The following is a 14,016-nucleotide window of genomic DNA, read 5'->3' as shown; positions in this document are numbered from 1 at the left end:
ATTAGCAACTGACCAATGTCTCCTTTCAGATGATCTAGATCTGCCTGCTAGACCACATGGACGCAATGTCACTCCAAGATCCTATTACAAACGACGCACATCTTTAATGGGGATTTCTGACATTTTAGTTACTCACTTTATAGACAGCCTTCAGACGTCAAATTTTGTTCCCGAAGTGTTAGAGTGAGTAATCACCTTCTGGACGACAGATCATTCTCTGCTGTCTGCATTAATGGTTCTGATGCATAAAACTGATCACATTAAACATCTGCCTCTCCACTTCATCTCAATATCAAATGTTCGATCGATCGTCTTTATGACACATGAGACGTTAGTTCGATTAAAATTTTTATATCCTTGATTAAAACGCGACGCTAGACTTGCCAAAGTCGCAGAGGTCTTCTGACTTGTAAGTTTGAGTTTGAGTAATTGATAAGTGCCCTATTTCCATAACCTTACTGACGGTGTTTGGTTTGACCGAAGATTAGAACTTTCTGCATGTTTGCCAAAATTCCAGTCAGGCCTGAAAGGGTCGTGGCCCTTTTACATTAGTGAAATATTTCGGCGAGATGAGTTTAATATTTCGTGATGCCAAGTCTTATCTTACAATCCCAGGCATCATCGGCTGCCAGTCCCGTCTACTCCTTACATATTGGCCTATTTCAGGACTTGCCTTGCAAATACCAGTGTTTCAATCGTCCAGAACTAGCTTTCATCTCTGTTACGAAGTACTTTTCCACCTAGTATGCCTACCATTATATAAACTGAAAATCTTAGAAACTTGATTAACCTACTTAACATGAGGTGTTTGGTAATGTTTTAAAATTTACCCAGTCATTGATGCGATAACAACATGTACAGCAAGTTGGTACCGGTCGACCTTACCAAATGCAATCAAAACACATACGGGTCGGTTGTCGAAATAGTATTGTGAATCAATGGGAAATAAAGAACACTTCTGGACACCAAATTGTAAACCACTGGACGGAACGATTTTCCACATTGATTCCGTAGACAAAGCAGACAAAAGAACGTTAAGTTCCTGTTTTCTATAGCTGTCGTTTGTCTGGCTACAGTGCTATAATACCGATGCCAAGTATTCCGGAAGTAGCATCATTTATATTAGCAGAACAAACCCTACAAGAACCGTAAGAACAATCCCAATGAAATACGAGTCTAAACAACCAACATTAAGACATCAATACTATCTGCTGAGAATTACTAATTAACCAAACACCACTGAAGGTATGTATACTCTTATTCAAACAACAGAACACCAACATTTTTCATATGTTTTACCAATCCTGCAGACTTACCATGTCCCGGCTTGCTGGCAGACGTTCTGATTAAGATTCTGCTTTCCTCCTCCCCAAGGCGTATCACAGCTACTGAACGGCTTCGTGGTCGTTAATACAATTTGCCAGAAGTGGCGAAGCATATTAGGTCGATATCCCTGTCAAACCGGTGACCATGACGTTGAAGCCCCTGGTCGGGTGTCTACTCACCAAAACTTTTTTTTTTACTCTTTTAGCTATTTTAGGCCTCCTTTCAAATATTCAAATATTATCGGTTATTAGACTTTTCATCAATCAGTGACTGTTATCAAAGGTAAGCACACGTATCTCCAAATTTTCAATGGCTATATTATATTACAAATATTATTAAATTCCGTTCAGAAAAATATCTTAATTAATCTGACAAGACGAACCCAGTCTACGACAGTGTGTCTACCTAGTATGTACTGTAATCAAATAAGACACTACAATTATCCTTGTATTGGTCTAACTGTATCTCTCATAGGAAAGAAGTTTAATCAATGATATTCCACAAAGATTTCAAGTTTTGTCGGTGATGTGATTTCCACATAATAGGTTTTCAACTTCCAGTCGCCAGCTGACACCTGGTCTGTGACCTTTGCCACGAGGAAATTCTTCAGAAGGAAAAAATAACTGCAGAATCTCGTCTCGAACGCGGGTGCCATTTCAGACCTCAGTGAGCAATACGTCAAACAACTCAGCAATATACTCATATCAAATATGCCCACGTCACGTTGAAGGAAATTAAAGCATGCATTTGAGTAGGTACGAAAGACTTCATCTGTTGTAGTTATGCCTAGAAAAAACTGGATAGATCATGCGCATGCAATCGTCTTCGTTTGGTCCTATTGATTCCCCCTTAAGGACAATATCAGTAATTATTCATAATCGTTGTTTTTCGTGTATTTTGGAGTACGGCCTACTTTAAGGTAAATGGTAGCGGAGAGATCCCAGCACAAGCGGTGTGTACACTACCTATCCTGAATCTACTTCTTTTTGTTGCATTTAATTAGCAGTTTGTGACGTCATGTAAATGCGTTGATACCAGCAATAATTACTATATCATAACTATCTCACCTGGGTTTTGGCTAGCACCGCTGCACGTGAAAGACGCATGACTCTTCTTCAGTAGACTGGAGTAGGGATGTCGGCACTATGAAACGTTACCTGCAGAACGGACTGCGAACAGCCTCATCACCTCATGCGGGCAGACTGGAATGGGGTTGAGCTCTGGATTTAGACAAATGCGCATGCGTTCTGGGGTTGTACTTTTCGCTGCACGACATGATCCCCTACCAATGCTTCAGGGGACTGGGAAATTGCCAATAACAGGTAAAACGACGAGTCCGGTTCGGAGCTTGCGTCTATGGCCATGGAATTTGGGATCCGGCTTCTGGAGGTAAGACGTTTCTGCTGATGATTGTCGAACTTTTCCTCGATCTTTTAAGTTTATGATAGTAAGCACTTATTAATTAGCAGAGATAACTTGGATTGCCACGTGACGTTCATTGTGAAATGTATCAATTTGTACGTCTTCAAAATTAAGTCAATTTTACATTCTTTTATGGGAAAGGAAATCTGAGCTATTTATTTTTCTCTAATACAATACAATACAATACAATAAGACGTACACCATCGCTATTAGTGGAGTCTCTGTTCATAATATTCATTATTTATTTCTAGTGACTTCAGAACAACTTAATCTCGAGTACGAAATTTCTATAGATTAGCGCTTATACGTTTTCTCTTTGCTTATCTCAATCTTTTTATGTGCGATTTATATCCATGGCAGTTTCCTCTCCCTAAACTTATGTCACAAGAATCGTAGTTATATCCTTTAACTGAAATCCATCATAGCGTCTCCAATTGAGTCCATGATTTGCATAAGCCATGTTTACCTCTGCCTATCTAAGACATGACACAGGTGTGAAATTCCCATCATTTACAGCAACAGCATTGTATGTGTACATGAATGAATATCCTTAACTATGCAAACTAGATCCTTTTTTTGATACATCGAATCAGTTACTAGTGGTCCGCTTTACCTACAATATTGCCAACATACTTCGGAAAATCATGACTTAAGTCCTGTCAAAAACTTTTCACATTACATTAAGCACAAAAATAGCGTCATTCTGTCAGAAAATGATTTCTTAGATGTACTTCATTCGGAGCTTACTGGGTTCTGTAGAGAGAAAAGAGGGCCGGTTGGCAGGCATTCAAATGTCCATTCCGTGACTAATTTGTACGTCTCCGAAATGAAGCCAATTTTACATTCTGCCGTAATGGAACCTTTCCAAATCTGAGCTTTTTACTTTTCCATTGTCTAGCTTAATTGGACGAACAAGATTAAGGTACAAAAAGACAATCTCTATCAGTGGAGCCTCACTGTCATAGTAGTTTTCATTTTTTCATTATTCCTGTCTAGTAACTTCTGCCCAACTTACTCTGGAGCATGGAGTTTCTATAGATTATCGCTTCTCTTTACTTATGAAATAATATCTAAAAAATACGATTTATATCCATGGTAGTTATGTTCCTTAACTAATGCCAAAGGATTGGTAGTCATATCCTTTATCCATTATAGCATTTCCAATGAGTCCCTGATTTGCATAAGCCATATTTGTAAATGTTTACCTCCGCCTAGCTAACATATGACACAACTATGAAGTCCTATCATTTACAGCAAGGGCACTTTATATATAACTGTATGAATCCCCTAGATGATTGAATCCGTTTCTGTATACTTTGCATTGGTCAGTAGTCCGCTATATTCAAAATACATATGTAACAAGTACTGCTAAATATTTCTTCTTGTATCCCAAACACGATACAAAAAATCAAGACTAAATTCCTGTGAAAGGCTTGGTTTTCACACAACATTCCGCACGAAAATAGAGACGGAAAATCTAACTTTTTTTACAATATATGCATTCAAGTTGAATAACTGGAACAAAGTGCTTCTGACCTTTCTTTCATTTGAAGTCAGCTAAGCGTCAGAAAACTGTGATTAGCGTCATTCTTCCAGGAAATGATTTCTTATATGTACTTCATTCGGAGCTTACTGGGTTCTGTAGAGAGAAAAGAAGGCCGGTTGGCAAGCATTCAAATTCAGTGCATTCCGTGACTATTATATTCAAGTACGCTAAATAAGCTCATCCATGCGTCACGGTACTCGTTAGCCGATCCCAGTGGCGGGGATTATGCTGTGAAATGACTATCTCAGAATGGGGTGCACGTGATTAGAAAGTTTCTACAAAGAATCGAATAATCAGCCTAGCTACCTTTGTCTGTCTTGATCTGCCTGTGTTGCAGATTGCCACTCATGTTTCAATGTGTCTAACATCTCCGAAATGGCCACACACGCATCGCCTAACCTCCACTGTAATTACAGCCTTGTTGAATTACGAAACTTACAGGACCTTCAGGCAGATTCCGATCAGACAACGGAGCTCAATACAAACTCCAGCTGTGACTGTGTGTTACGGAAGGGTATTGATCTTCAAGAAACCGTTACCGTTATCTGTTCACAGGATATCCTTCACCTTTAACCACAAACTAATTCCTTATCGGCTCGTGAAAGAATATGTTGTCTCTTTATGGACTATATTTGCCCCTTCGGGACGGATGGATATATTGCGGCATTATATAAAGGCTCAAAGGTCTATGATACTCGATTGTAAATGAATACAAGGGCAGGGTGCCAACATTAAATAAGTTCTGACATTCAAAATCTGCCATTAACTGTGTGAGGGAAAAGGGCGCATGCACCGTGTCTGGAGATTATGAATCGGTTACAGCGGCAGGGGATGGTTACATGATACACGAGGCCCGGAACAAGAGAACATGGATTGGCATGTTCCCAACATATTTCACAGCGACAAGATGGATAATAAGATTACACAAGTTCCACTTCGAGCCAGACGACCAGTCACTCTCCACTCTTATGACAATTGAGCTTTGCATTGAGAATGTAAAATCAATTACAGCCACAGTGACATCTCCGGCATATCTTCTCTTAAAGTGCAACTTCCGTCGAAATTTTGAAAACGCCTTAGCAAAACTCTGTTGGAGGCCAGAACAAGATGTAACTTGCTTCAGTATATATTCAGTTTGTATATTGACCTGACCCAGTGTGTGCCCAGGAATGCAATGTGCTGCGGAACGATACGGTGCCGACTCGTTGGCCCGTGAAGAAGTAAAATGTCAGCACATGCCGTCCTGGGTAATGTCATGCTGTGTCGAAACCTCCTTCTTCATAACAACTACTAGTATCTAAGCCACACGGTTGCTTCTGGCTCTGGCTCGGGCGTTGCGCAACGCTATCTTCAAACTTTAGATTTACTCCTAATACTTACATAATACACGCGATTGATGTACCAGGTTTCTAATATATTTAGATAGGATGTAGAAGTAGTATACCAGGGTGTACGTAATGCTCATGTCTGGGGAACAAAGTTGTGAACCCTAAGTAGAAGCTACATTAGGATTAGTTGCGTTTTTCGTTTTCTCTATGGTTGTATCTGTGAACACGCTGAGTCAGCATGTACCATTACCTAACCTGATTCATAGTCATACTTGTAGTCTGTACCGATTTACTGTCTGACTCCTGTTGGCTAACAGATGCTGAGAGACCCAACCTTAAGCCGTGCTTCCAGAAGGTCCTGGCGATAACAAGCCGCCGACTCCACTGTTGTATTGATCAACCTCAGATCAATTCTGTTTTCCTAATGAAATTTCGATCTTGTTTTCTCTACCGCAGCAATCTCTTCAAGATGCTAATATTTACGGGCGAACACAATAATGGGGATAGGATAAGGACCAAAAGGCAAATGATCCAATTTAGGTATAGGCCATTAAAGCCCATTTTGCTTTGTCTGAATGAAAGCAAACCACATTGAATGTTTTCTATAGAATGATGCAAGTCTCATTTAGATTATTCTGGGTGTATTAATTCAGTCAGGAACTTAAACAGTTATTCAACAGTTTAGTGCTGTGTCACACAGTCGATAGCTGAGTCTAACTACCAACTAGTTCTCTGTGCCTACAAGCTGAGGAATCCTGGTGGTAATGGTCAACACAATCCTGAATAATTGGATTGACCAGCCATGCATTTCGTCTTGCCCTAGTTTGACGAGCGGTCCCAAATCATTTCCTACTGGTCTCTCATAGAACACAATACTGACAGCCACTGGGAGGATGGTGAGGACGTGCATGAACTGAATGTGAGTACACAATTTTCTGTGTGAACAATATGAAGTATTGTATTACCTTGCTGTTGAACACTGGTATAGTCAAATACTTTCAAAAGATTCCAGTGAAAGTTTAAGCTGACATGCAAGTTGTGCCATAATTCCACATGCTCACGGCGACCGCACCTTTTGATAAGAATTGAAAAAAAAAATCATGGGCATAGATATGAGCCTTCGTGTCTCATATTTGCTAGTATTTCAACGACTTTTGGAAGATTCTTTTAAGTAGAATCTGAACCCTTACCCAATTCCACATTTCCATCCATAGCTAGTGACTCTAATGATACCGCACAGCAGTCTTGAACATCCGTCTGGATTGAAACAAGACTCAAAACCAATCAGCCGGTCGCGACCTTTTGGCGGCCTGGTACGGCCCACGTACGTCCGTGTAAGACTTGATATCAATCTTAGCGTGTCTTGTCGTGACTTAGAGGCGAGTTCCCTCTGACCTTTCGGGAAGAATATCCAATCAAGCTAAATTGATATCTTTGTCAAGGAAATCAGCTTACTCACCTTGACATTGACTTCAAGACCCATGATTAGCCGTTTCATCATATCAGTAAACTCTAATTTTAGCCGTCAGTTTACCGAAATGTCTAATATCTCCTAACCTAATCAGTACCTTTCTTCCAAATCCATTCCAGATCCAGAACCATTCACATAGAGCTAACTGATTTTGTGCATCTCAGGCCTCAGTCGCAAGGAGCGCTCTTATCCCTGAGCGCACTCCACCTGAGCAGAAACATCATGTCGGCATATAAGGAAAACTTTTATATGTCTCGGCAATGTAGTCGATATATCTTATCTTGTGAACTTTAATGATAATGTGTATCTCCTGTTGCTGCGATCGGACGGCCCAAGGGCAAATGCAGAGAATGTGCAACTATGCATCAATAATTCCATTTATTTCCTGAACTTTAACCCCATGAAATAGACACCAATGTGATTACAGCAAGTCCAACCAAATGGGGAAAAGAGTCAATGACGACAGCATGTAAATCTGATGAAGCTGTCTATTATAATAGTTTAGTAGACATGCCTAATAAAAATCGATGATGTTATACATGTACATAGTTGCGATTGTGTCTCACATATTTGGAAGCAAAAATAAGCTGTTGTGTAGCTGAATAGTACAAAGGGTTGGAGTCAAACTCATTAGAATACTTGTTGAAGTTCATCTCCTTTTGAAAGTCATGGTGAGTGTTTTAGAGTTATTGTTGTCCTGGTCAGTGTCAATGGGACTGTTCTGCTAGTAATGCAATCATTAGGGCCTTTAGTAGGCTTCGGTACCAATTCCAAACCTGGGGCCCGACCGGGTAGTTTTCGGAGACGAAAAATATGATAAAAAAGGCAACAAAAGACACAGAACGTAAATTTCAAAAAATGTCACGAGCATATTTTGTGTATATTCCTTCATGAAAAGTTTTATGTTTCGTTTCCGCAAACATCCCGGCCGGGACCCGGTTTGGAAATGGGACCTAAGCCTTACGGAAGAACCCAGGCTGTTTTTATGTATTCTTGAACTGTCGACGGTTTTATCTGCCAATAATTAGAGAGCTACGATTTTGGCTACAGGAACGAGTGCAGCCCACGTTCTTGGAAAAGGGCTGGCTACAACGATTACTGTAATGTTTACATTTAATGACTTTTTGTAATTGGTACTGCAGGGAAACATAATCCGGATTGACACAATGTCTCATTGCGCTTTCAACCGTATCTGTGACGTTCACGGAGCAATTATTCTAAATTTGTGGATCTTCCTTTCTTTGTCCAAAGACCTGAAGCTAATTGAAGTCGTGACAATATACCACTGGGTGCGCAGTGTCGAGTTCAGTTACCGTAGTGGACTAGAGAACTTCGTTCAATAGATTCTGTAGCATCCTTCCAAATACCATCACATTTAACAGGGACTTAGACGTACATAATGCAAGATACGCAACGGCACTTTTCAGCGTATGTCATTGTTCATTCACGATGCGACCCAGAGTTTCTTGACTCTTGTCCAATTTGTCATAACTGCGATCAATGGATTCCTTCCTAACTTCATCACATATTCAACAGGGACTTAGACTTACATAATGCAAGATACGCAACGGCACTTTTCAGTGTATGTCATTGTTCATTCACGATGCGACCCAGAGTTTCTGCAACGGCACTTTTGATATCAGTCCGGTATGTCATTGTCGTTCTTTCACGATGCGGTTGACGACCCAGAGTTTTTTTACTCTTGTCCAATTTGTCAGCTTTTAAGACTTCGGCTGAAGTACCGTGTGAGAGCTCATAATGTGCAGAGTCGTGAATATGGATGCATACAATTCCGCGGATTCCATCGGTGTTATCAGGGTCTATGGCTTTGTTCCAATCCACAATTAGCTTCCTGCGGTCCTTTAAACACATTAATGCAGCTATTAAGGTAGGCTGACTATAAAACAACAATCTTACATATCAAAGATAAATAAATACATACCCACAATAGAGAAATAAATTGAGATCCAAGTTCAATGTAAGGAAATCCAAGGACAATCCAAGGTCAAAATATCAAATCAGACGGAGACAGACCATCTGGATATGTTCCATGTTACATAATTCGGGAGGATAATTCAGTTACCGAGGTCCGCCACAGATATTGCGTCTATCATGCCATTCATGGTCGCTTTATGCGTCATCAATGTGACGCTGTTTGATTGCAGTGAATCATTTCAGTGGAAGAGGTGATGTACCTAGCTATGACAGGGACACATATACTAAAGCTATGCGCCATGAGTATCGCCTCAAACATTTATCTTTATGCATATCTTCACTTTTGTGAGGACTTAGGTTTTCCAAGAAAACTCTTAGGTTTTCCAGGAAAACACTTGACCATTTCTTTTAAGTGCAGGGCCATAAGTCACCATAAAACAAAACAAATGTTAAGCTATCTATGCCGGCCATGCTCTCAGGGAGAACGCCATAACAGTAAAACAAATCTTTGGATTTCCAGATACCTTATCACTTTATTTTACAGCGGAACACTTTAAGTCGCAGTTCCCCTGTACCTGCAAGTCAGCGTTACGTATTTCAACCGTTATCTAATGCTCACAGAGCCATGGTAATTTTGTGTCGGGCGCCCTTTTGTTGTCTAAGATTCCGTAACTAATTGCAGTTGTGATGATATAACATAGTGATGTACGTCATACCGTTTTCAACAGTCGAGTTGGCAGTAATTAATGTGGTTCGTTGAACTTTGCAACGAAACGTTTTATCTGCTGATACAATCGGCATGGACAGGGATTTAGACATACACAGTACACTCATTAGACTTGGCAATCTTTATGCAAAGGTGCTACCGTAGTGAACACTGCTGGAATTGCCATTGCCGTCTGTGATGTGGTCGATACTAGAGTTCTTTGACTTCCGTCCAACTTCTTTTGCAGCTGTTAAAGTTACATGAGGCAGTTAAAAATGCACTTTGTCAATAGGGAATGTCACCCAAGAAATACTAAATTCATCTAGACCACTATTGTACGGACTGAGTATGGATATCCTGGCGATATCATGATCATGTCAACAATGAGTTATGCTTGACCGCAGATGTCATCCATTCAGGTACCCTTTCACTAGACGGCGATATCTCTGCGACAAACATTGTGTACAACTAGAGTCTTGTCTGCATGATTGGAATTTTATGCAACATTTAGAATCATAACTAAAATGGCAACAAAACATATAAGACATAGAGTGTATTCCTCTTTTTATTGACATTGACAAGAAATTTGTAGTGCACTTAAATTGCTCGGTCTCGGGGGGATGGCAGCAAGGTCACCAAACAAGTGCAACGGGACTGTCACCGACAACACTTTGCGATATTAATCTTTAGATCCTATCACAAGGCTCCTATCTTGATATAAAGTAGCTGTATGAAGGCTCAGTGGTTCTGTTTCAGTGAGATAACACATTGACGGATAGGGATGGGAGAACGTTACCGGAGATGCACCGTGTACTCTTGTCATTTTAACGTGTGTCAGTATCAAGTTAGTTAGAAAACTGCAGTTGATAAGACGTACCCATCTTTAAGCTTGTAGCACCTTCCGTTTTCGTTAGCGATTGCGAGTTTATCAAGACCAAAGACATTTAAGTTGTGATAGCGTCCACTAGACGGCGATCCCAGGGCGACCTGTGTGTGACCACATTTGATTTTGTGTGACCCTTGGTTTCATGATTTTAATATGATCCACGATACAAACGCGTGACATGAATGACACCAAGGCACACAAAATGTTAAGAATGCGCTCTTTATCTATTCCTTGAGCGGACGATCAAACGTTGGGCCTCAGTGCGGTCCCTCTGTTAAAGGTAATGTAGCTAATATACATGTATTCCACCTCTGCTGGTGTTCCTGAATGCGTTGCACGATCGAGAGAATAGTAGCTGCAATGTACGTGTAAAGAATACTCATTTACCAGCTAATCATTCCTCATGATTGTAGTGTAGATGGCCATGTCCGAGGCGCTACTGTTGTGATAAGATCTGGACTTCACCACTGTGAGTTCCATGCCAAGTTTGGACAGACAAAATAACCACTTACTCTACTTACTCTGATCATTTAACTAACGTTCTGCTTGCGTGCTTTGACGTTTTGGCGCCTCCTACATGCGTCACTGTCTGGTTTTCTCCAAATGTGATTAACGACCAGAATGTATTGGTGGGTCGGGGAGTCTGTACAGATCTGATCAACAGTTCGTTATTCAATGATCAGATCTAGTGGTACTTGGCTATGTACACGGGCCAAAGTACATGGTACGGTGTTCGGAGAGGCGTGACCATCCACCGTTTTTTATCACCAGTGCATTTATTGATCAGTTTTCGAGGGATTCATCTCAAGACCTTGTGTTTTTTTAACCACTGCTCTAAATCATGGAATTTGATTATGCGGGATGTGGTGTAACATAGACAATCGATTGTGACATACTAGTACGTTGATAGGGTGTGGTAACTAACCTCCACTTACATGGTACTCTTTCAATGTTCTTAAATTTGTGATGCTGTATATGTCAGGTTTCAACCATAGCTCGGTAAGATTAACACCTTCATTTTACCCTGGTGGAAACCTCGCTGACGCTTAACTTTCACATCATATTCCTATTATGAAATTAAAACCCATTTTAGGTTGCAGCGAAGTCGTAGCCCGGTCCCTGTGCGGTGGGCCCTTTCAATATGTTCTAAATTTTTGTCGAAAAATCTGTCAGGCTCCCATTTCCACCAGTCACAATAAAGCAAGATGATGTCATTTTTGTATTTGTTATGTACTCTTGTCATTAACTATAACGCTGATGAAAGGGCTGGATGAATGTTTATTTTGCTGGGAGGTATTTTCTGAACCATTTCCTACTCCATTGATCCACTGTGAGACGTATTTGGTCGATTAGACAGTCTTTTATTCATCTCGATGCTGGTTAAGTGCTCTTCAAAGTCCTTGATGTAATTACGTCATTACGTATCGTGCGTTTGCGTGGTTGAGATTGGCACTTACACACGGCATTTAAGGACACATCACTCCTCTTGTAATCAAGGCTAACTCGATCACAAGATGGAAATGCCATCAGTAGTAATGACCACAATGCCGAACCTACGCAGGATGCAGAGCTGTGTAGGCGTTCTGATTCGATTAGCATATGTTAAGGAATCGCCGGTTGCCCAATACCGCATCACTGTACACCCCCATTCCACTAGACGGCAATCGCACTGAGGCCCCGCAGCGACCTAAATTGGATTTGGAAAAAAAATTGGAATTTCATGCAAAATGTAAAAGTACGACTGAAATAATAACTTAACATACAAGGCGGAAAAGGGTTTCCTTTTTCCTAAAAGGTTCCCTTTTTTCCATGTACGAACGATATTTCAACTCGTTTGGTCACAGCACGGTCCAAACACTCAGAATGTAAAAAAAGATATGAAACTGATAAAATCTGTCAAATTTTAGGTCGAATCCAGTACTCTGCTCTGGAGGAATCAAATGGAGGTGTGTTGCGGGTCGGCCATATTTCGGTGTTAACGTTCGCACAACGGGCATGTTATTGGAGACTCAACTGTGAGTGAAGATTCAACACTTCAAGCGAGGATTTTGTTCATAGTCAAGCAACCAATGTATGTATTTGCTGTGAATGTGTTCTGACCGTGGTGGATGATGTCTTAGGTGATAACCGGACGTTATGTCACGATAACAGAAAAGTTGGCCTTGCAACTCCTCTAGATTTACTGTGACTTAGGGTATATGGCCTTCTCTTGGAGACCTTTGACCTCTCGTAGCCACCCCAATCAACTCAGTCTGTCTGTAACGTCAACATTAGTCTGGAAAGCCTGTGTAATCGCGTGATCGTCAGATCAAATGCACCTTGTCGTCTCTTGCGTCGAGTATAATGCCTTTAGCCAGCATCTATGTGGTAATTAGAACACAGTCGGCGCCTAGATCAAAGGGTCAACCCTCCCGCCTGCATGATTGGCAGGCCTCCCAGACGACTCGTACAAACCGGGAAATGTTTCTTGGAAAATTTGACGTTGACGATAGTTGGTCCGGACTGTTGTGAACTGTGACATTTACCTCTGATATCACTTTGCATTACTCTGAAATCTTTTGGAATGTTACCAAAAGCGAGATAAAGTATCAAACTCCTGAAGAAGCAATTAACCAAATGTTACTCTGTAATAGTTTCCAACCACAGTGTATTAGATCGCAGTTATAAAGATGGTTTAGATGAAAGGAATCGGTGTCTGACAATTCCTCTTTGTACGCATTAAGTACGAAACCCTAAATACTGTAGAACCATGAATTAATCATCCGCCCCACTATACTACGAGTTATAAGCAAGCCCAGTTTCCCGTTCACACAGAGACATATTAATAGCAAAGAGTAGAAGGTCAGTTGTCTCAGTGTTGCAACTATTGGTACCTAAGCTGTGGGATAGAATGGCTGGGCATTTGTCAAATGTGCCATGCACACGGGTACGGACGCAGTAATGTTCGGACGAGACGACCATACGAGCTGAAACAATGATTCACATTGGTCATCGGATACGGTAGCTATTTTTGCAGCCCAAAGGTCGAAGGAGAAATATGGGTCTGAAAACGGCCATTCTTCAATGTGGAGTTCACCTGCGCAGGCCAAAAATATACATCAAGTCAGCATGATACTCTGACATCGTATAGAAAATCCTTGGAGCGTGTAATATATGTTATCTTACTGTATCATTTTCCAAACTACACAGAACAAAAGGATGATATAGCAACAAAAACAATCCCCTTGAGTACCTCCCTGAAACGTGGTTTTGTCTGTTTGTTTGTCTTGATGTGTGTTCAGGGGAATCTTTTCTATCTCACTGCCCTGTATTTGTGTTGTAGAAATTATTAGCTTGGTAACAGAAAAGTAATTGAAGATAACAATTGATGTTTCAGAACACGATACTGTGCAAGGA

General features: G+C 40.8%; 1 protein-coding gene across 1 annotated transcript in view; it reads left to right on the top strand.

The window, feature by feature from the left end:
• Positions 1–2,380: 2,380 nt before the first annotated feature.
• Positions 2,381–14,016, top strand: part of LOC118428965 (neuronal acetylcholine receptor subunit alpha-10-like) — a 33,703-nt gene continuing 22,067 nt past the window's right edge. The window contains exons 1-2 of the mRNA XM_035839290.1: positions 2,381–2,715; positions 6,489–6,541. The gene's annotated coding sequence lies outside the window, so the exon portion shown is untranslated. The remainder of the gene's footprint in view (positions 2,716–6,488; positions 6,542–14,016) is intronic.

This window comes from Branchiostoma floridae, chromosome 13 (assembly GCF_000003815.2).
Source record: "Branchiostoma floridae strain S238N-H82 chromosome 13, Bfl_VNyyK, whole genome shotgun sequence".
Classification (NCBI taxonomy): Eukaryota; Metazoa; Chordata; class Leptocardii; order Amphioxiformes; family Branchiostomatidae; genus Branchiostoma; species Branchiostoma floridae.
The sequence above is the reverse complement of the archived record's forward strand: the minus strand, read 5'-3'. Positions and strand labels throughout refer to the sequence as shown.